Genomic DNA, 22827 nt, shown 5'->3' with positions numbered 1-22827 from the left:
CGAGAGAATTATCGGGTCCGAGGACATTGAGCCCAAGACCCTGCCGTGACTGTAATTGAACCCTGGTCTGGGCCAGACCTCTGCATCAGTCTGCCGCTCTAACCAGTGAGCCACACTTCTCCACACACTAAAGACGAGACTTCAGCAATGCGCCACCTTTCCGCCTGGGGATGTGACACGCATCTGCCCATGTGTGCGCCACGGCGCGCCGCATTATAAATGCGGCGCACGGGTGGTTTGGCGTGTCGCAACTTTTCTGGTGCATCCCTGCTGATTGGCAGAGATGCGCCAGAAGTTGTAAATCTGCCCTTTTGTTTCCAGGCAGCCCGTCCTTTTGTCTTTCTTTTTTTTTTTTTTTTAGCAGTTCCCCCTGCTGGTGAAAGTGCAGTGTTCGTCCAAGCTGCGTTTCTTCCTGTGCTCCATGTTCGTGCCGGTGTGCACAGTGCTGGAGCAGGCGCTGCCGCTCCCTGTGCGAGTGGGCTTGCCAGGGCTGCGAGGCACACAAGGTGGTGGCATGGGTCGCTATACTCTGCACGGGCATGGGGCTTCTCTTGACTTTGTGAACCTCTGTAGTTGCTTGTTGACTGGTGAGCTTTATAACCTGTGTTTTTTGGTGTGTAAAACCACCAGGTACTGTTTTCCATCCTTCGCTGATTAGGCTTTTATGGTGCAGTTAGTTCACAGCATGTGCAAAGTAATTGAGCTTGAGTTTTCATGTTTAGTTTGTAGGCTACATTTTTCAGAGGTACCTCCTGTAAGTGCTGCTCTTTTATCTGGTAAGCTGGTCTGCTATTCCTTTCCCCCAGCCTTTGTGCCCTGCAACTGAGTAGTGTGACTGACATATTTGTCAGTGTTCCCCGAATTGCAGGTTGAGAGTACCTTTTAGTTGTTCCTGTGTGGCTTGATAGATTGCAGTGCCAATGTCTTAACCAATGCTCATTCCTGCTTTTTGGTCACATGTTGTGGTCCTCGTTCCTGGCGATGATGATACACTTGCCCTCACTGAGAACGAGTGTTCAGTAATGAGAAACCTATCATGTACTCATAAATCTGAGCTGGACAGACGCCCATACATCATATTGCAGGCAGCTAAGAGTGACCTGGTGTTTTTGCAAGATAGCTTCGTGAATGGGGCAAAAGGAGGGACCGTGGAGCTCTTCTCCTCTTGCAGGCTGTTAAGATTTGCTATACTTTTCAGCTCCGGTGTGGTAGAGACTCGAGAGGGTGAAGAATTATGTACTGTTTCTTTCAGCTTATCTTACTATATAGTGCCTAACATACTGTGCCTTCGCTTTTAGGAACGATGGCCCGAAGAATGCTGCTGTTATGTCGGCTACCCTCCAAAAAAGGTGAGGAACCATTTTCAAGCAGGCGTCAGTTAGACTTTGTAGCTTAAATGTCTTTTATTGTGCAACTTGATGTCCTTCTTGCGTTGTCTTACTAAGACTTGGATCTTTGCATGCTGTGGGATCTATGTGCATGCTATAGCTTACTCTTAATATTGGGTGAACTTGTGAGGTCATTTTTTTTGTGGGCCATGCTATCTATTTGAAAGACCGATTTGTCTGTAGTGCGTCTAAGAAGCACAGATGCATTGTCTGACCGAATATGGTCATACAGATGCGGCATTCTGAAAGTATGCTTCTCTCCTCCACATGTAGTGTAAAGTTTAAAATCAGTCTGATTAATGATGAGACAATCCCGAACCTGACTTTATGAGGAGAACTCGTACCGATCTGACTCCTGAAATCAGATTGCCATTCCACATATGATTATTGCTTGCCTATTGCAACAAAGTTTGAGCTTACTTATAGATGGGATATGGTGGTTCTTGTAAAAAATGGGGCAATTATTAGATCTAAATTGTGCTTTTAAAGGATGATACACTTGATGCAGCGAAAATTGCTGTGTTTCTCTTTGTATTTATCACATGTAGAAGCTTAACAGTTATCAAATGACCCCTGTGGTTTCATATGCCAAGTAAATATATTGTGGGATTTAACTCGAGCATTTGTCCAAATAATATTCACTCATTCCTATGAACAATCTCAGTTGATCTTTGTCAACCGTACAAGGTGCCTCAGTTACTGCTTTCACCAAACCTCCAAATTGAATGCTCCACAGAATGTCAAAAACTTGCAGTTCTCTATTGTCACAGTCAACTATCTTTCAGCACCCCATGAATTCCTGTTCATATCCTGTTGTATTCCTCGACACTATTGGCATGAATCAAACTATCGTTCTGGAAAAGCTTGTACTGACTGGAGATTTTGAAATCTGTACATTAGCATCGAAAAATAGTAGTCACGAATGTGGGTCGGCGTGGTATACGCTAATATTTATAAGCACCAAATGGTGTAACAGAGGTAGTTAAGATTTGAGAATTGGCTTCAAGTATCACTTGATGATGTGCTGCATTAAGTTGTATTGTTGTAAAATCACCGGCATGACTACCACTTCCTGTATTTTGGAAATCGAAAAATGTTCAGTAAAAATATTCTTGGTGAGTGAGTGACAACCTGCACACAATCTTATTTAGCCACCCCTCCTTTTGCCCACTCTAGGACAGCGGAAATAAACTGTGCTACATCAACAGGCTTAATAATCTCTTGCACACACAAGTCGCCTAAAAGCTGTCTCAACCCCCCCTCCCTCCCTAGATTGAGATTCACATTTCTCTTCTTATGTTTGACAGGATGGGGCCTTTCTGCAAAATTGTGTGCTCAAACCGTTTCCTACAACCTACTTTGACAAAGAAAACCTCTCCAAAACAGTTCAAAATATGACATATCCATCCGCCCCATCAGAATCGATGGGGTATCTGTACCTGGTGCGGTCCCTAATCTACCCTGATTAACCCATCCAATTAGGTCGCTACTGTCACTCGCTACTTAATCTTTTGTGTAAGTACCCCTGTCCTTAATCTCCTAAGCGGTCTTCATAGTAGCCGTAAGTAATGATACATGCTCACCAAATGCTTCACTTTTGATATATGAAGACTTCAGGAGTACATTTGCCAGAACTTCTGTAAAGCTGTATTCAGATAAAATAGTTACAGGTAACCCCAAATCAGTCATAACTCTTTATCTACTGTTAATGCCAATTTTGACATTCCTACACTCATCATTTTTTTTCTCCTTAATGTGACTTACTCTCACTGAGTTATGTGCCTTAACCCCTTCCGTGCTCATGACGAGCTCAGCTCGTCATGATGCACGGTGCTCGTGTGCTCCTGACGAGTTGAGCTCGTCATGACCACACCCATTCCTATTATTGTCCAGCACAGGAGAGGAATATCGATAGCAGCCATGAGGTTAGACACACTTTTAAAAGTGTCCCGATATTTTGCACTCCTTTACCACTGCTGGACCAGCGGAATTGCCTCCCTCGTGTCCTTGAACCACATCTTAAATAGATATCTCCCTCTCCCTTCCTTTTGTATATGACTTTTCTCTCTTAACTCACAGCATTGACAGTAGGGTGAATCAACTGTGCTCTTTGTTGCAATGGCCAGAGCAGGTAACATTAACTTCTCAAACCCCTTTGCTGTTCATATATATTCTCTCAGGGGCTGGATTGTGGCTACAGAGTAATCTTTTATGAAGATTATTAAAATAAGTATTGGTCTCAATTTGGTCTCTGAGATCTTGTTCTGTGCAGTTTCCAAATTCACTGTGTAGCAGCCCGGAATCCTTAGTGCAGCCATATACTTGTCATTAGTTTCCTGCTTTCCTTGTTTCTACTAAAAGGTATGTGCTTCTACTTCGAAACGTGATCCTCCTTAAAGTGCCATTTCTTTCGATTCACAGCTTCAGTGTACTCCTGTCATCTGCCAAATCAGCTGGGATCGGCTCAGTATCTGGTAAGTGATCACATTTGTTTGACCCTCAGCACCCAAAGAAATAAAACAGTGCTTCAAGTGACTTTATTTCAATTTCTACCTAATGATGATTGAAAACTCTGTACCATTGTTTTCACTTAATGTTTGTCTTGCCTGGATTTTGGAAAACTGCAGTAGGCAGTTGCACACTCTGCGACATTGCCACGGCTAGGCCTACAGTATCTCCTGAGCTTTATCTTGCACTTTGTCAAAATAACTAACACCAATTTATCTTGCACTTTGTCAAAATAACTAACACCAGTTTGCAATTTCTACAAAACTGTGCACAGTGCTGTTCATTTCTTATATCCCGATAGCATTTAGGTCAGTAAAGAATACTTGCATGCTTTCTCTTTGTGCCAATATCCGGTATCGCTTGCCTTTTGTGACCAGTGCCACGTGTCCATTAGATTATGCTGCACCAAAGTCCGTACCATGGGACCAGATCCAAGACTTGGTAGGAATGATAGTGTGAAGAATGTAAGGATTGTACCCTTACTTCCACTCCTGCACCAGACCTTCCTGAAGCATGGAGGCTACAAGACCCACCATGGTGCTCCCATGTAACCCCTGTACTCCATGACCTGTCTGTAGTCTGCCTCGTGGTGCAACCAGACCCCAAGCCCCCAGAAGAGGGAGAAGACCAAAGGGGGAAATGGCACACCCAGACATAGCCTTATGTGACTGATTTGTGTCGCAGTGAAGTTAAAACCGAGAACGCAATTTTGAAAGCGAGTGTTGATTGGCTGTTAGCACGGGCATGGGGCTTCTCTTGACTTTGTGAACCTCTGTACTTGCTTATTGACTGGTGAGCTTCATGACCTGTCTGGTTTTTGGCGTGGCAAACTACCAGATACTCTTTTCCATCCTTCACCGATTAGGCTATTAGGGTGTAGTTAGTTCACAGCATGTGCAAAGTAATTGAGCTTGAGTTTTTATGTTTAGCTTGTAGGGTACATTTTTCAGAGGTGCCTCCTGTAAGTGCTGCTCTTTTATCTGTTAAGCATTCAGCTCTCTTTCATTCAATACTCTGCTATTCCTTTCCCCCAGCCTTTGTGCCCTCGTCCAACTCACTAGTGTGACTGACCTGTTTGTCAGTGCTCCCTGTGAGAAGTTGGCCTGATGTATAATGTCTCCAGTTCTGGGGGCACCTTATATCAGTCCAAACAATCCTTTATGGTGGTGGTTGTAAGTCAACCTTATAGACAAGCTATCCTAGGGGTAGCATTGACTAAGCAGCCTTAAAGGCTTCACTTCAGAGGGCGAGTGAAACGAGCTGTTTTACCATGTACAATCCTGTAATACCAAATGAAAGGACACCACACAAGTTATATATTATCAAAATATATGTATTTATTCTTAGAATAATCCCCGCTACTCTTTATGAGCAATGAAGCACAAGCGTTTAAATAAAAGCACAGTATAACATAGACAAGTTGCACGTTTTGGATGAGGCCGGTGGCCACTCAAACCATATATCAATAAAGTGGAATAACAATCACTAATCGATCTGGGGTAAGGCCTAGGGCCTTGGGAATCGCTTGGACTACGATGCACTAACAGTAGTTAGGGCGGGAGTAGCCCGCGGAATTCGGGTGCAGTGCAGAAAGCACAAGCATGCACCAATGCAAAGTCAATGGTGCGTAAAAGTTATCGAGTTAGTTTTAAGAGTCTTCCGACTGGCCTAGAAGGACAAAACTTTAGACTTAGACACTAGAGGTGTAAAACACTACAGGAGCACCGGTGTTCAAGAGTTACCTCACCCACAGGAAGCAGGTGCAAAGGTGTGTCGGGTTTCGTCACGAAGATCTAGGGTGCCTGGAGATGAAGATGCTGCAGGCGTCCAGAAGAGAAGTGTCCGGTGCGATCCAAGAGTGGATCGAAGTTGTAGAGTACCTGAAAGCAGAGGGGACAGAGTCTGGGTCACTAGCCAGTGACCAGGAAGGAACCAGGCAATGTCGGGCGCAATCAGGTCGATGTCGTGTAGCTTCCGAGGATGGTCCCACGAAGGCTCTCGCTGTCAGCGGTGTCGGCTTCAAGATCGGAGTCAACAGGCCTTGGCAAATGCAACCCACGCAGGAATCGAAGATGGCTTAACACTCGGACCAGCAAGGTCTGAGCGGGTGCTCCTTTTCAGGGGAGCGAGTGCCAGTCTGGAGCAACCAGACTAGCTTTGTAAATTCAAGGTTTCGTTGGTACTGGGGCCACTAGCCAACAGGCAAGCGACCGGACCAACGCGGAAAGATGCAAAAGGGCCCCACGCAGCACTCGTCGAGTGTGGAGGGGTGAGCTTTGGTGCACAAGCTGTTCGGGGCTGGAGCTTCTCAGACTCCAATGCACAGCTTCGAGGGGGCCTCGGATGCTGCACGGTCAGCGCTTCGTTGTTTCTCCAAGATGGCCGCTCCCACACTTCAGGTCGCCTCCACGGGTCTCAGTTCTGCAGGGACTGTGGATCGGACTGTTAGAAGGCAGGCACGCTGGGTCTTGTCGATCTGTCGCTCGAGTTCTGGCGGGAACTGCAACAAAGCAAACGTCGAGGTGCTGGATGGTGCCTGTTTGCATAGGGTGGTCACTCCTTGACCACAAGGGAGATTCTTTAGTCTTCCACGAGGAGTGGGATGTTGAAGGGTCTAGAGTTTCGTTTCAGTCAGGATAATCTGATGTGCATTGGCACAGCTCCTACTTTTAAGTCGAATCAAGGGCCTGGATTACCTGCTAGGTCCCTCCTATGGGTGGGACCTGGGAAGGGGGTGGTTACACCCCTTTCCCTTTGTCCAGTTTCGCGTCAGGACTGGGGCAGGATGGCCACAGAACCGGTTTGACTGGAATCTGCCCAGGGACACCTTGTGCGCCCCAGGCAGTGTCTAGTTTCTTTCACCCTCCCTGCAACAATCCACTATCTCCTGTCTGGGGTGGTGTGACACCTCCCTGTGACAGGAAACCCTTTGTCCAGGCGTCCTCTGCCGAGTTTCGGTCAGCAGCAGGAGGCCAGGCATGTGTCTGTGGCAGCAGCATCCATTTTGTGATGCTGGGGCTCTGGTTAGGATTAACCGCGTTTTTAGTAAAGTAACATGCCTGCACCCTCTAGAAGGGTGGGATGCTATCCCCATTACCAGGACTGGCAAGGGGATAGTATTCCAATGTGTATGACACCAATCACGACATGTTTTGATAAAGCCAAACCAGAGTTGCAATAACCGTAAGGATTATAATGCACTTAAGAGTATATGGTATGGCAGTATCGCTGGAACAGCATTAAGGAATTGGTCCCAACACTGCAGTCAGGCTGCGCTCATGCTAGAGCACCATCTCACATAAAACCACGCACTCTGCCTCCAGGACTGTAAAGGCCTGCCATAGGAGTGACTGATAGGTATAGATGTGTCCAGATATAGGTTTAGACATGGGTATACTACATCTAAGCAAGGTTTGAGTACACCACCTTGCCCCAGCTGTGGGAACAGCCAGTTGTGTTGATTTAAGTACCAGCCAGGGGTGGCAAAAGATATGCTGCAGCCCCTGGTAGGCCTTGGATGCACCTATGCCCTTGGCACCTAGTGTGCACTGGATAGGGGCTGACAAGGTGTCCAGTACCAAATTGGTTATGTACCTATAGTACTTGTCTGTGAATTTAGAGAGAGTAGAAGGCTGGGGGTCTGATTAGCAGGCCCAGAGCCACATTAAGTCGAAAACCAGTGAAGCAAAAAGCAAAAATTGGGGTGACCATAGGATAGCAGACCCTACTCTCCTACACTCCCCATATTTCATCTTACTTCGAATTGCAGGTTGAGAGTAGCTTTCAGTTGTTCATGTGTGGCTTGATAAATTGTAGTGCCAATGTCTTAACCAATGCTCATTCCTGCTTTTTGGTCATATGTTGTGGTCCTCGTTCCTTATCACCACTGACTGCTGCCTCTACGGGCTACTCTGGCGATGATGATACACTTGCCCTCACTGAGAACGACTGTTCAGTAATGAGAAACCTATCATGTACTCATAAATCTGAGCTGGACAGACGCCCATACATCATATTGCAGGCAGCTAAAAGTGACTTGGTGTTTTTGCAAGAGAGCTTCGTGAGTGGGGCAAAAGGAAGGACCGTGGAGCTCTTCTCCTCTTGCAGGCTGTTAACATTTGCTATACTTTTAGCTCCAGTGTGGTAGAGACTCGAGAGGGTGAAGAATGATGTACTGTTTCTTTCAGCTTATCTTACTAAATAGTGCTTAACATATTGTGCCTTCGCTTTTAGGAATGATGGCCCGAAGAATGCTGCTGTTATCTCGGCTACCCTCCAAAAAGGTGAGGAACCATTTTCAAGCAGGCGTCAGTTAGACTTTGTAGCTTAAATGTCTTTTATTGTGCAACTTGATGTCTTTCTTGCGTTGTCTTACTAAGACTTGGATCTTTGTATGCTGTGGGACCTATGTGCATGCTATAGCTTAACTCTTGATATTGGGTGCACTTGTGAGGTCAGTGTTTTGTGGGCCATGCTATCTATTTGAAGGACCAATTTGTCTGTAGTGCTTCAAAGAAGCACAGATGCATTGTCTGACCGAAAATGGTCATACAGATGCTGCATTCTGAAAGTATGCTTCGCTCCTCCACATGTGGTGTAAAGTTTAAAATCAGTCTGATTAATGATGAGACAATCCCGAACCTGACTTTATGAGGAGAACTCGTACGGATCTGACTCCTGAAATCAGATTGCCATTCCACATATGATTATTGCTTGCTGATTGCAACTAAGGTTGAGCATATTTATAGATCGGATATGGTGGTTCTTGTAAAAATGGGGCAATATTTAGATCTAAATTGTGCTTTTAAAGGATGATACACTTCATGCAGCGAAAATTGCTGCAAGTTTTTCTTTGTACTCATCACATGTAGAGGCTTAACTGTTATCAAATGGCCCCCGTGGTTTCATATGCCAAGTAAATATATTGTGGGATTTAACTCGAGCACTTGTCCCAAATAATATTCACTCATTCCTATGAACAATCTCAGTTGATCTTTGTAAATCGTACAAGGTCCCTCATTTACTGCTTTCACCAAACCTCCAAATTGAATTCTCCACAGAATGTCAAAAACTTGCAGTTCTCTTTTGTCACAGTCAACCTCCCTATCTTTTAGCACCCCATGAATTCCTGTTAATATGCTGTTGTATTCCTCGACACTATTGGCATGAATCAAACTATCGTCCTGGAAAGCTTGTACTGGCTGAGATTTTGAAATCTGTACATTAGCTTCGGAAAATAGTAGTCACAAATGTGGGTCGGCATGGTATACGCAAATATTTATAAACACCAAATGGTGTACCAGAGGTAGTTAAGATTTGAGAATTGGCTTCAAGTATCACTTGATGATGTGCTGCATTAAGTTGTGTTGTTGTAAAATAACCGGCATCACTCAGGATGCCTACCATTTCCTGTATTTTGGAAATCGAATGATGTTCAGTAACAATATTCTTGGTGAGTGAGTGCCAACCTGCACACAATCTTATTTAGCCACCCCTCCTTTTGCCCACTCTAGGACAGCGGAAATAAACTGTGCTACATCAACAGGCTTAATAATCTCTTGCACACACTAGTCGCCTAAAAGCTGTCTCAACTCCCCTGCCCCCCCCCCCAAGGTTGAGATTTACATTTCTGTAGTAGGGGATCTCTGTATAGTCATAATCTAGTGAATAGTCCCACCTATGTGCGTGGACCCCGGAGCAATCAAAAATAATCTCTTCAAGTGCCGAAAAATGCAGACCTGCACAGACACTTAAGAGAGAATTAAAGACAGATAATGCAGCCTCTAACACAGGCTACACTGTCCAGTACTTCAACTAGAAATTCCACCAAAAAAATCCACAAAACAGCAAAGTCTGTACAGATTTCCCTTGCTTCAGCAGCAAAAACCCTCATGATTGATAGAGAGGAGGATCTGGACAGACAAGCCCCATAGGCTGCCATTATGTGGCTCAGAACAGGATACTGTGCCTTTAAGAGAACTTTCCAGAACTTCACAGTATCCTAGAATGCACTGCAGGTCCCTTTTACTTTCAGTTCTTTTTTCCGGCTCCTGCAAGCAGGACCCTGGAGCATTGAGCTCTCCCTTTTCAAGGGTTTATTGGTGATTTTTTTCACTATTAATTTCGTTTTGAGTGCTTCTAAAGTACTTTAGTGCTGTTCTTATTGGGTTTTGCTCCCTTTTGATGTCAAATATGCCTGCATTATTTGACAAATGCCCGGAGTGCTCCAGGAAGAAGGCCAAATCGGATTCCCATGAAGTGTGTATCCTCTGTCTTCCCTCTTCCCATGTCCCAGAGGAGTGTGAGATTTGTCAGGGCTTCTCTGGCAGGACCCTGAAGGAAAGAAAGAAGATCTGGCTTCAGGGACTCGAGGAAAGAAGGCTGAAGGCACAAGGTGGGTCTGGAGGGGCTCCTTCTGCCCATGCTGAGGCCTCTGGGTGGCTCCCCAGGGGCAGGAAGACCAGCAAACGTGCCCACTCTCCGTCTGGGTCGATTGCAGCGACCACGACGTCGAGAGGAATGACTGCGGTCTGTTCCCCGTCCCCCCAGGGCTCTGGGGCGAAGCGCCGTCGGCGCTCGACGTCGAGGGATGTGCACAGACCGACGTCGAAGTCTCCAGTGACTATTTCGTCGTCGGTCTCGACGTCGAGTGATCGACGTCGAAGGGCCCGGCGTCTGCGCTCGCCGTCGAAGCAAACACCGCCGTTCACCGTCGGCGAAGAGGAGGAGAACATCGTCGTCGAGGGGATCCTCGTCGTGGAGGAGTGGTCCGCCGTCGAGGCGGAAGAGGTTGCAGTCGAGGCACAAGAGGTCGCCGTCAAGGCACAAGAGGTCGCCGTCGAGGCATGAGAGGTCGTCGAGGCATGGGCGCCGGTCAACGCCGAGGAAGAGACGCTCTAAGTCGAGGGGCCGACGCTCGCCGTCTGGTCACCGTTCTTCGACGTCGAAAAAGCGGGAGAGGAGGCCTGATGCCATGGGAGGCTCTCCGACGCCCCAGGCTGGTGGTGGATCACCGGGCTCGGTGTATTCCGAGGTGTATACGCCTTCGCAGGTTACGCCTCCGCCGCCATTGCCGAGGGGTCCCCCTCCGAGGGTTCCTACCCCTCCGCCTTTGCCTCCGCTTCCGCAAACCGTACCTAACCTCAGGTGCCACTGAAGCCTCCTCCGAGGTCGTTTTCGTTGCCCAGGTTTCCGACACCTCCCATGGGGACTCCTAAGCCAGAGGCCCCGGCCAAGCCTAAGACGCCCGCGCTGGCGGGTCGCCCGAGGCCTAGGAAGTCAAGATCGCGCTCCGGACGGAGAGGAAGATCTAGGAGTCGGCGCAGATCCTCCACTAGATCTACGAGGCGAGGGTCCAGGACCCGCACGGACTCCTCCAGGACACGATCCTATTCGCCGACCTTGTCGGATTCCCCGGGGACAAGGTGGTTCTCCTGAGGGGCGCTACGAAATTGGGCATCACGGTGGCGGCTCCTACACCTACGACGTCCGTGATATTAGAGACACTTCACAAGAAGCATCTGTCTCGCCCTCTGCTGCCATTGGTGCCAGGGCTGGTCGAACCTGCGGAGGAGCTGTTTCTTACGCTTACGGTGGTGAAGGCCGCTCCCTCCCGACTTCTGAAGAAGTACAGAGCACCAGATTCGGACCCGGCCTTCCTGCGGATGGACCCAGTGCCCGACTCCGTTATAGTGACGACGGCCAAGAAGTTACACTATACCTCCCCGCCCTCCACCGTGCCGCCTGATAAGGAAAGCCGATGGATTGATTCGGCTGGAAGGAAGGCTTGTGGAACTTCTTTTCTTCCACGACCATGAAAGCCTCCAGCGATTCGGCTTTGCTGGGGCGGTACAGCCGTGCCCTGTGAGACTCCCTGGAACAGTTCACGGACCTTCTGCCACGTGACAAGGAGGACTTCCTAGAAATACTTAAGGAAGGGATGCTGGTTTCAAACCAGGTCATCAGCGCGGCTGCGGATATCTCGCTGTTGGCGGCCCATGGTTACTGTCACGGGATCAACCAGCGCCGTCATGCTTGGCTCAGGCTCACGTCACTCAAGCCGGAGGCCCAGCAGCGGGTGGCCAATCTGCCCTTTTCCGGAGAAACACTGTTCGGAAAACATGCCGATGATTAGATGGCCCGCATGAAGGCGGAGACCCTGACGGCTGTGGGCTTGGAAAAGCCCAAAGAAAAGAAGTCCTACCGCCCGTTCCAGAGACAGTTCGGTGCACAGGGGAAAGGACGAGGACAGTCTTCGGGACAGCAGCAGCAACAACAGCAGCAGTTCCGGAGACCCTTCCAGAAGCGCCAGAAGGGTAGAGGTGGACAGCAGCCCTCTACAGCTAACAAAGGCCCGGCCGGGTCTCGACCCTGAGCGGTTACTTCCCCTTCATCCGTTACCCGCTCCGGTGGGGGGGAAGCGTTCAATTTTTTCTGGCAGAGTGGAGAAAAATTACTCAGGACAAGTGGGTGCTGAATATTGTTTGCAATGGATACAGTCTTCGGTTCACCAGCCCTCCTCCATCGATTCCACCGGTCAGCTCGCAGTATCAACTGCGCGAGCTCCAGGCGGAGGCCGATATCCTGTTAAGGAAAAGGGCGATAAAAGACGTACCTCTGTCTCAGAGGAAGAGGTCTGTACTCCCGGTTCTTTCTGGTCCGCAAGGAGGACAAGAACGAGTTCAGGCCCATTCTGGACTTGCGACAGGCGAACAAATGGATTCGCAGAGAGAAGTTTCGCATGCTGTCGTTGCATCAGATTTATCCTCAGTTGCAACAGGGAGACTGGCTATGTGCATTAGACCTACAGGATGCGTACTTCCATGTGCCCATTGCGCACAAACACAGGAAGTTCCTGCGATTTCAAGTCGGCACCAATCCACTATCAGTACACAGTACTTCCGTTCGGGCTGAAGTCTGCGCCCAGGACTTTCTCGAAGTGCGTGGTAGCGGCACACCTGAGGAAGAACAAGGTGTTTAACCAATCGTCCAGGTACGGGTAGACAATCAAGGCCTCCTCCTTCTCGGAAGCTCAAGCGCACTTCCAGAAGACGTGCGTTCTTTTGAACAAGCTGGGGTTACACATCAACATGTCCAAGTCTGTCCCGACTTCGGTCCAGTGCATTCAATACTTGGGGGGCCACCATCGATACGAGGTCAGCAAGCGTGTCTTCTTCGGAGGAGCGACGATTATCACTCCTTCGGAAGGCTCAGGCTCTTATGACCACTCCTTCTACAACAGTGAGGACGGTGTCTTCTCTACTGGGATCGATGGCCTCTTGTATCTTCCTGACGCCACATGTGCGGCTGCACATGAGACCGCTGCAGGAGTGCTTGGAGGATCAGTGGGACCAGAGGAGAGGGTCTTGGGACGACAAGATACGACTGTCTCTGCATGCTCTTCAGTCTCTGAAGTGGTGGTGTTCAGCGGAGAATCTCCTCAGAGGGGTTCCCTTCCACAAGGACATTCCCACTCAGACTATCGTGACGGATGCTTCTCTCCAGGGCTGGGGAGCGCACTCCGGAGACTTACAGATTCAAGGGACGTGGTCCCCGACGGAGTCCACGTACCACATCAATTTCCTGGAACTCAGAGCTGTTCACTTGGCCCTGAAGGCCTTTCACCCGTCCTTCCAGACCAACTCTTTGCTTGTACAGACGGACAATACGACCACGATGTATTACCTCAACAAGCAGGGGGGCTCGAGATCACGCACCCTGTCGCAGGAGGCGCAGGCGATCTGGCACTGGCTTCTGGCCCGAGGACTGACTATAACGGCCACCCATCTGCCAGGTGTGCAGAATGTTCAGGCAGACTCACTGAGCAGACTGATTCAGGAAAACCACGAATGGGTCATAAACGACGAAGTACTAGGAGAAGTCTTCGCAAGGTGGGGAACTCCAGACGTAGATCTGTTCGCCACCGCAGAAAACAGCAAATGCCGAGACTTCGCCTCCAGGTACTACCAGCCGGAGACGCTGGGGAATGCGTTATGGATCAACTGGTCGAACAGTTTTCTGTACGCTTTTCCACCCATACCACTGATTCTGACGGTTCTCATCAAGCTGTCCCAGTCCAGGGCGCGGATGATACTGATTGCCCCGGAATGGCCCAGGCAGTGGTGGTTCACGGACCTACTTCACCGGTCTCTCCTTCCTCACATGAAGTTGGCGTGCAGGCCGGACCTTCTCACGAAGTTCGGGGGGCTGATGTTGCACCCCAACCTCTCGTCTTTGAGTTTGGCGGCATGGCTCCTGAGAGAGTGCAATATGGCCATCTTAATCTCCCAGAAGATTGCATGGACATACTGAAGGAGGCTAAGCGCCCTTCCACTAGGACTTCTTATGCTTACAAGTGGAAGAGGTTTTGTATCTGGTGCAAGTCCAAGAACTATGACCCCACGACATGTAAGGAAGATGTCATCCTTCCATATCTTCTACATCTTGCGCAGTCTGGCATTAATGTCCATTCCATTAAGGTCCATCTGGCTGCATTGACTGCCTACAGGAAATGCCCTTCACAGACTTCCTTCTTCCAGATCCCTGTGATCAAAGACTTTTTGGAAGGCTTGAAGAAAGTGTTTCCTCCTGTCAGGATTCCTTCGCCTTCATGGGAACTGAATGTGGTGCTGTCCAGGTTGATGAAGGAGCCTTTTGAACCTATTCATAAGGCTTCGCTGCAGCACCTGTCCTGGAAGGCGGCGTTCCTCGTGGCCATTACATCGGCCCGCAGGGTGAGTGAAATTCATGCGTTGTGTTGCCAAGAACCTTATACTGTATTTCATGCTGCTAAGGTTGTTATGCATACTCACCCTAAGTTTCTTCCCAAGGTTATTTCTGATTTTCATGTCAACCAGACTATAACTTTGCCTACGTTTTTTCAGAATCCTTCATCTCCAGCGGAAAGGTCTTTACATTCCCTGGATGTTCGGAGGGTGTTGAAATTTTATCTGGATAAAACCAAAGATATTCGTAGGTCGGACCAATTGTTTATCAATTATGGATCAGTCAGGACAGGTCTTGCTACCTCTAAGCAGTCTATCTCGAGGTGGATTGTGTCCTGCATACAATTGTGTTACCAAAAAGCTAATAAGACCTTATGGGGTAAACCTAAGGCTCATTCCACCAGGGGCAAAGCTGCCACGACTGCTTTGCTCCGTAATGTTCCAATTGCCGAAATCTGCAAGGCGGCCACTTGGAAGTCGGTTCATACCTCTGCTAAGCATTACTGCGTGGACACTGATGCCAGAGCAGACGCTCAGGTTGGGCAGGCTTCGCTGCGAAATCTGTTCGCACAATAGTGGTGTTCTTTCTCGTTTCTCCACCGCCGCTTTGGTGTGGGGATGGGCTTGCCATTCTATTCACTAGATTATGACTATATACAGAGATCCCCTACTACAGAATGAGTAGTTTCTGTCCTGTAACTCCAGTTCTGTAGTAGGGGTATCTCTGTTATAGTCATAAGCGCCCGCCCTCCTTCCCGGTGGAGAGAGATATTCATGTAAGGAATGCTACAGGTCTGGCGTGTTACGCCTTCAAAAAGAACTGAAAGTAAAAGGGACCTGCAGTGCATGCTGGGATACTGTGAAGTTCTGGAAAGTTCTCTTAAAGGCACAGTATCCTGTTCTGAGCCACATAATGGCAGCCTATGGGGCTTGTCTGTCCAGATCCTCCTCCTCTCTATCATTCCAGAGGGTTTTTGCTGCTGAAGCAAGGGAAATCTGTACATGCTTTGCTGTTTTGTGGATTTTTTTGGTGGAATTTCTAGTTGAAGTACTGGACAGTGTAGCCTGTGTTATAGGCTGCATTATCTGTCTTTAATTCTCTCTTAAGTGTCTGTGCAGGTCTGCATTTTTCGACACTTGAAGAGATTATTTTTGATTGCTCCGGGGTCCACGCACATGGGCGGGACTATTCACTAGATTATGACTATAACAGAGATACCCCTACTACAGAACTTGAGTTACAGGACAGAAACTACTCCTTCTCTTCTTATGTTTGACAGGATGAGGCCTTTCTGCAAAATTGTGTGCTCAAACCGTTTCCTACAACCTACTTTGACAAAGAAAACCTCTCAAACAGTTCAAAATATGACATATCCATCCGCCCCATCAGAATCGATGGGGTATCTGTACCTGGTGCGGTCCCTAATCTACCCTGATTAACCCATCCAATTAGGTCGCTACTGTCACTCGCTACTTAATCTTTTGTGTAAGTACCCCTGTCCTTAATCTCCTAAGCGGTCTTCATAGTAGCCGTAAGTAATGATACATGCTCACCAAATGCTTCACTTTTGATATGAAGACTTCAGGAGTACATTTGCCTGAACTTCTGTAAAGATGTATTCAGATAAAATAGTTACAGGTAACCCCAAATCAGTCATAACTCTTAATCTATTGTTAACGCCAATTTTGACATTCCTTCACTCACATAATTTTATTTCTCCTTAATGTGACTTACTCTCACTGAGTTATGTGCCTTAACCCCTTCCGTGCTCATGACGAGCTCAGCTCGTCATGATGCACGGTGCTCGTGTGCTCCTGACGAGTTGAGCTCGTCATGACCACACCCATTCCTATTATTGTCCAGCACAGGAGAGGAATATCGATAGCAGCCATGAGGTTAGACACACTTTTAAAAGTGTCCCGATATTTTGCACTCCTTTCCCACTGCTGGACCAGCGGAATTGCCTCCCTCGTGTCCTTGAACCACATCTTAAATAGATATCTCCCTCTCCCTTCCTTTTGTATATGACTTTTCTCTCTTAACTCACAGCATTGACAGTAGGGTGAATCAACTGTGCTCTTTGTTGCAATGGCCAGAGCAGGTAACATTAACTTCTCAAACCCCTTTGCTGTTCATATATATTCTCTCAGGGGCTGGATTGTGGCTACAGAGTAATCTTTTATGAAGATTATTAAAATAAGTATTGGTCTCAATTTGGTCTCTGAGATCTTGTTCTGTGCAGTTTCCAAATTCACTGTGTAGCAGCCCGGAATCCTTAGTGCAGCCATATATTTGTCATTAGTTTTCTGATTTCCTTGTTTCTACTAAAAGGTATGTGCTTCTACTTCGAAACGTGATCCTCCTTAAAGGGCCATTTCTTTCGATTCACAGCTTCAGTGTACTCCTGTCATCTGCCAAATTCAGCTGGGATCGGCTCAGTTTCTGGTAAGTGATCACATTTGTTTGACCCTCAGCACCCAATGAAATAAAACAGTGCTTCAAGTGACTTTCTTTCAATTTCTACCTAATGATGATTGAAAACTCTGTACCATTGTTTTCACTTAATGTTTGTCTTGCCTGGATTTTGGAAAACTGCAGTAGGCGGTTGCACACTCTGCGACCTTGCCATGGTTAGGCCTACAGTATATCCTGAGCTTTATCTTGCACTTTGTCAAAATAACTGACACCAGTTTGCAATTTCTACAAAACTGTGCACAGTGCTGTTCATTTCTTATATCCCGATAGCTTTTAGGTCAGTAAAGAATACTTGCATGCTTTCTCTTTGTGCCAATATCGCTTTCCTTTTGTGACCAGTGAATGTTTTGTGTCTGCGATTTATCTGCTAAACCGAAAAGGACCACTGCATCTTCTCACCATGCGTGGGGACGTATCCGCATTCTATGTGCTCTAGGTCAGGCACAGCCTTTGCATGCTATGATGGGTCAGCCTGACCTTGATTGACCAGCATGTTAGTGCTTTGGCTAGCCTCACTTGAGCAGTATGTTAGATAGCCACAGCCCTCCTCCCTTTTGTGCTCTGCCCGGTAGCATCTGTCCTGCTCTAAATGTCTGCTGCCCACTGCACTAGATGTACTTAATTTTTCTCTGAAGCTGGTTCTTTTGGTTGGTCACTTCCCCTAACTTTACACGACAGGACTCAAAACCGCTGCTATTCATTGCTAAAAATATCTGGTGATCTACACCTACAAGCAAATTAACCATTCAGAAAATAAATCTGAGTCTTGTGGTGGGTGTGTAAAGTTGTTCGCTCATAGTTATGTAAATTCTATAAAGCCATAAAACTGCCACAGAAGAATACAATAATTTTGCTTTTGTTCACCAAAATAATTGCTGTGTTTGCATCCAAGGGAAATATAATCACTAAACTGCATACTTACACTTCTCTAGCCACTCGGATGAATTTGTCAATTTGAGTTTTCCTCCTTTGCAGTTAACCCACTCTAGAGTGCAGCCTTTCAGCGCAAGAGGCGATATTGTGCCACGTGTCCATTAGATTATGCTGCACCAAAGTCCGTACCATGGGACCAGATCCAAGACTTGGCAGGAATGATAGTGTGAAGAATGTAAGGATTGTACCCTTACTTCCACTCCTGCACCAGACCTTCCTGAAACATGGAGGCTACAAGACCCACCATGGTGCTCCCATGTAAGCCCTGTACTCCATGACCTGTCTGTAGTCTGCCTCGTGGTGCAACCAGACCCCAAGCCTTCAGAAGAGGGAGAAGACCAAAGGGGGAAATGGCACACCCAGACATTGCCTTATGTGACTGATTTGTGTCGCAGTGAAGTTAAAACCGAGAACGCAATTTTGAAAGCGAGTGTTGATTTGGCTGTCAGCACGGGCATGGGGCTTCTCTTGACTTTGTGAACCTCTGTACTTGCTTATTGACTGGTGAGCTTCATGACCTGTCTGGTTTTTGGCGTGGCAAACTACCAGATACTCTTTTCCATCCTTCACCGATTAGGCTATTAGGGTGTAGTAAGTTCACAGCATGTGCAAAGTAATTGAGCTTGAGTTTTTATGTTTAGCTTGTAGGCTACATTTTTCAGCGGTACCTCCTGTAAGTGCTGCTCTTTTATCTGTTAAGCATTCAGCTCTCCTTCATTCAATACTCTGCTATTCCTTTCCCCCATCCTTTGTGCCCTCGTCCAACTCACTAGTGTGACTGACCTGTTTGTCAGTGCTCCCCATATTTCATCTTACTTCGAATTGCAGGTTGAGAGTAGCTTTCAGTTGTTCATGTGTGGCTTGATAGATTGTAGTGCCAATGTCTTAACCAATGCTCATTCCTGCTTTTTGGTCATATGTTGTGGTCCTCGTTCCTTATCACCACTGACTGCTGCCTCTACGGGCTACTCTGGCGATGATGATACACTTGCCCTCACTGAGAACGAGTGTTCAGTAATGAGAAACCTATCATGTACTCATAAATCTGAGCTGGACAGACGCCCATACATCATATTGCAGGCAGCTAAAAGTGACTTGGTGTTTTTGCAAGAGAGCTTCGTGAGTGGGGCAAAAGGAAGGACCGTGGAGCTCTTCTCCTCTTGCAGGCTGTTAAAATTTGCTATACTTTTCAGCTCCAGTGTGGTAGAGACTCGAGAGGGTGAAGAATGATGTACTGTTTCTTTCAGCTTATCTTACTAAATAGTGCTTAACATACTGTGCCTTCGCTTTTAGGAATGATGGCCCGAAGAATGCTGCTGTTATCTCGGCTACCCTCCAAAAAGGTAAGGAACCATTTTCAAGCAGGCGTCAGTTAGACTTTGTAGCTTAAATGTCTTTTATTGTGCAACTTGATGTCTTTCTTGCGTTGTCTTACTAAGACTTGGATCTTTGTATGCTGTGGGACCTATGTGTATGCTATAGCTTAACTCTTGATATTGGGTGCACTTGTGAGGTCAGTGTTTTGTGGGCCATGCTATCTATTTGAAAGACCAATTTGTCTGTAGTGCTTCTAAGAAGCACAGATGCATTTTCTGACCGAAGATGGTCATACAGATGCTGCATTCTGAAAGTATGCTTCGCTCCTCCACATGTGGTGTAAAGTTTAAAATCAGTCTGATTAATGATGAGACAATCCCGAACCTGACTTTATGAGGAGAACTCGTATGGATCTGACTCCTGAAATCAGATTGCCATTCCACATATGATTATTGCTTGCTGATTGCAACTAAGGTTGAGCATATTTATAGATCGGATATGGTGGTTCTTGTAAAAATGGGGCAATATTTAGATCTAAATTGTGCTTTTAAAGGATGATACACTTCATGCAGCGAAAATTGCTGCAAGTTTTTCTTTGTACTCATCACATGTAGAGGCTTAACTGGCCCCCGTGGTTTCATATGCCAAGTAAATATATTGTGGGATTTAACTCGAGCACTTGTCCCAAATAATATTCACTCATTCCTATGAACAATCTCTGTTGATCTTTGTAAATCGTACAAGGTCCCTCATTTACTGCTTTCACCAAACCTCCAAATTGAATTCTCCACAGAATGTCAAAAACTTGCAGTTCTCTTTTGTCACAGTCAACCTCCCTATCTTTTAGCGCCCCATGAATTCCTGTTAATATGCTGTTGTATTCCTCGACACTATTGGCATGAATCAAACTATCGTCCTGGAAAGCTTGTACTGGCTGAGATTTTGAATTATCCAGTATTAGGGGTGTCTTTCATAGATTCACATGCCTGAATCATTCCCCGTCGTCGAGACGGGAGCCTCCGGTACATAAAAAAGTAATGTCCTATAGACATACATAGAGAAAATAGGCCTAAGGGTCTCACCTTAGTAGCCTTTCTTTGTCCTTATGCAAAAAGGACCAAACTCTCACAGTCAGCCAATCAGCTCCGACCTCCCTCTAGAACCTTCCTGGGAGGAGCCTCAGTCCCTCAGATTTTCTACCGCACGTTGTGCTAGGGAGTCTCCAGCCTGAGCTCTTCTCAGGATTCCTTATAACTCATCTACTTCCTTTGAAAAGTGAATCTTCATTCTACAATCTTCAAGGACTACTTCAGTAACACTTTGAGGCAGTAAGTGTTTGCTTTCCACTGCTTTCTTCGATGTCTGAATACCAGAAGAAAGCCCTTTTCAGGGCCTGCTCTTCATGTGGGAAGAAAAGGCTCCATGTGGATGATAAGCATACCTTATGCTTATATTGCCTTTATCCGGACCACGTCCCTGCAGACTGCAAAATATGTAGGTCTTTCCCTAGGAAGACCGTGAGAGACAGGGAAGGCCGCCTTCTCATCTGGCTCGACAGACTCAAGGACAGAGACACTCTGGAATCTTCCGAAGGTAGTGTCTCTAAAACCTCAGCAGTCTCTCAAAAGAGGCCAAGGGTAACTTCCCCTGGCCCCTCAGACACCCCTCCTAGGAAGACAGCCAAGAAGTCTTCAGAGGCAAGATCTACGACATCTTCTGTGTCTGTTAAGGATACTCAGACTTTTAAAAAGCCTGCTCAGGCCTCTAGCAGACCTCAGAGGACTACCTCAGTGACTACCACGGTCTCGACGACGTCAGCGTTGTCTCTTTCACCGTCGACGATAACATCTCCATCATCGTCATCGACAGGTAGGCCTATTTCCTCCATTTTACTGCTGAAATCGTCGACGACAAAGACCCTGTCGACGTCGAAAACTACTCCGTCGACGAAAACTACGCTGTCGACGAAGATAACGACGACGGCGTCGACGACGAACCCACCACCGACAGCCCCGACGACGACAGCGTCGACGAGGGCATCGACGACGAAGTTAAAGCTGCCGTCGACGGAGGACTCGTCGTCGACGAAGACACTTCCGGACACATGGAAGAAAACCAAGCTCGTGGAGGTGGCATCCCTCACGCTACCACCGTCGACGACGCCTTCGACAGCTTCCACCTCCAGTCCTGCGTTGGGCAAGTCTACTAAGCCGCATATTACGCCGGAGACCACGTCTCCAAGCAAAGTGGAGCTGCACCCACCTAACGAAATCTTCCAGAGTGAAGAATCAGAGGAGGATGACCACCTGGGCCCCGCTACTTCCATCTCGGACCTACATGTCAAGTGCCAAAGCACTGACGAGGAGGTAGAGGAATACTCCTACCAGGAGCACTCCGTCCACACTAAAGTCACCACGGAGGTTACCCCCATGATCTGCCTCCCTGCTGCTCTGGTGAACGACCTGAAATTCCTTGTACAGGATTACAAACAACGTTTCCCGGACGCTGACAGTAGAGATCAGCCACCTATCGTTCCTAACCCAGAGGCAGCCCCAAAACAGTCTCGACCTCCCCCTCAGGCCCACCATGAAAAGATTCAACCTCAGGAGGTAGTGTCGTCTGACGAGGATGAGGAGGAGGAAGAATTGGAGGAAGGAGAGGTCCAGGAGGCCCACTCTTCCCATGATGAGGAGGATGAATATGTGGCGTCCTCACCAGCATCGCCCCAACCGCGCCATGCGGACTCGCCGCCGGTAGACATAGGTGGCTTCCATAAAATTGTGGAAAGAGCGGCGAAGAGATTCCATATGACTATCGAATCAACAGAGACTGAATGCTTCCTACACGATTTTAAGGAGCAGACTCAAAAGACGACGAAATCTATTCCAATAATAGAATTTCTATGGGAACAAGGCAAGAAGATAATGCTGACGCCCGCTTCTGTGTCTGCGGTTGTTCCGCGCTTAGACAAAAAGTACAAAGCCCCCCTGTCTGCAGCGGTTTGCCTAAATGGGCACCCTAAACCGGATTCAGTGGTCACACAAGCGGCCCAGAAACACTCACGCAACCCTTCCTCCCGCTGTCCGCTCCTCCGGACAAAGAAGGAAGAAAACTGGACACGATCGGCAAAAGGTTCACCACGACTTCGGCCATGACCGTCAAGGTAGCCAACTCCATTGCCTTATTGGGGCGTTATAATCGCCAACTCTGGGAAGACATAGCCCCATATTTGTCAGACCTGCCGGACTCGGTCCATGGGGAAGTCCAGGCTCTACTAGTGGAGGGTCAATCTTCGGCTGCCGAAATTATTGACTGTGCTATCGATGCAGCCATGACTGGCTTTCGTCAACTTGCTGGAGCTGCGGTCCTACGCCGTCAAGGATGGCTTAAAGCGACGTCCTTCCGCCAGGAGGTGCAGTCCAAGGTCTTGGACATGCCCTTCGATGGCCAGCACCTTTTTGGGTCCAAAATCGATGAGGCA

General features: G+C 47.6%; 6 non-coding genes across 6 annotated transcripts; all 6 read left to right on the top strand.

Annotated features, from left to right (window-relative positions):
• The first annotated feature begins 974 nt into the window (after nucleotides 1-974).
• LOC144765423 (small nucleolar RNA SNORD103/SNORD85) lies at nucleotides 975-1060 on the top strand. The gene has a single exon (XR_013597412.1). It is a non-coding gene; the product is annotated as a small nucleolar RNA SNORD103/SNORD85 (small nucleolar RNA).
• A 622-nt stretch (nucleotides 1061-1682) lies between these two features.
• On the top strand, nucleotides 1683-1750 carry LOC144765439 (small nucleolar RNA SNORD50). Its single transcript, XR_013597428.1, has one exon. It is a non-coding gene; the product is annotated as a small nucleolar RNA SNORD50 (small nucleolar RNA).
• Nucleotides 1751-7806: 6056 nt separating this feature from the next.
• On the top strand, nucleotides 7807-7892 carry LOC144765422 (small nucleolar RNA SNORD103/SNORD85). The gene has a single exon (XR_013597411.1). It is a non-coding gene; the product is annotated as a small nucleolar RNA SNORD103/SNORD85 (small nucleolar RNA).
• A 620-nt stretch (nucleotides 7893-8512) lies between these two features.
• On the top strand, nucleotides 8513-8580 carry LOC144765435 (small nucleolar RNA SNORD50). The gene has a single exon (XR_013597424.1). It is a non-coding gene; the product is annotated as a small nucleolar RNA SNORD50 (small nucleolar RNA).
• Nucleotides 8581-18998: 10418 nt separating this feature from the next.
• LOC144765420 (small nucleolar RNA SNORD103/SNORD85) lies at nucleotides 18999-19084 on the top strand. Its single transcript, XR_013597410.1, has one exon. It is a non-coding gene; the product is annotated as a small nucleolar RNA SNORD103/SNORD85 (small nucleolar RNA).
• A 621-nt stretch (nucleotides 19085-19705) lies between these two features.
• On the top strand, nucleotides 19706-19773 carry LOC144765437 (small nucleolar RNA SNORD50). The gene has a single exon (XR_013597426.1). It is a non-coding gene; the product is annotated as a small nucleolar RNA SNORD50 (small nucleolar RNA).
• The last annotated feature ends 3054 nt before the right edge of the window (nucleotides 19774-22827 follow it).

This window comes from Lissotriton helveticus, chromosome 6 (assembly GCF_964261635.1).
Source record: "Lissotriton helveticus chromosome 6, aLisHel1.1, whole genome shotgun sequence".
NCBI classification, from domain to species: Eukaryota; Metazoa; Chordata; class Amphibia; order Caudata; family Salamandridae; genus Lissotriton; species Lissotriton helveticus.
This window is presented reverse-complemented; position numbering and strand designations above follow the sequence as displayed.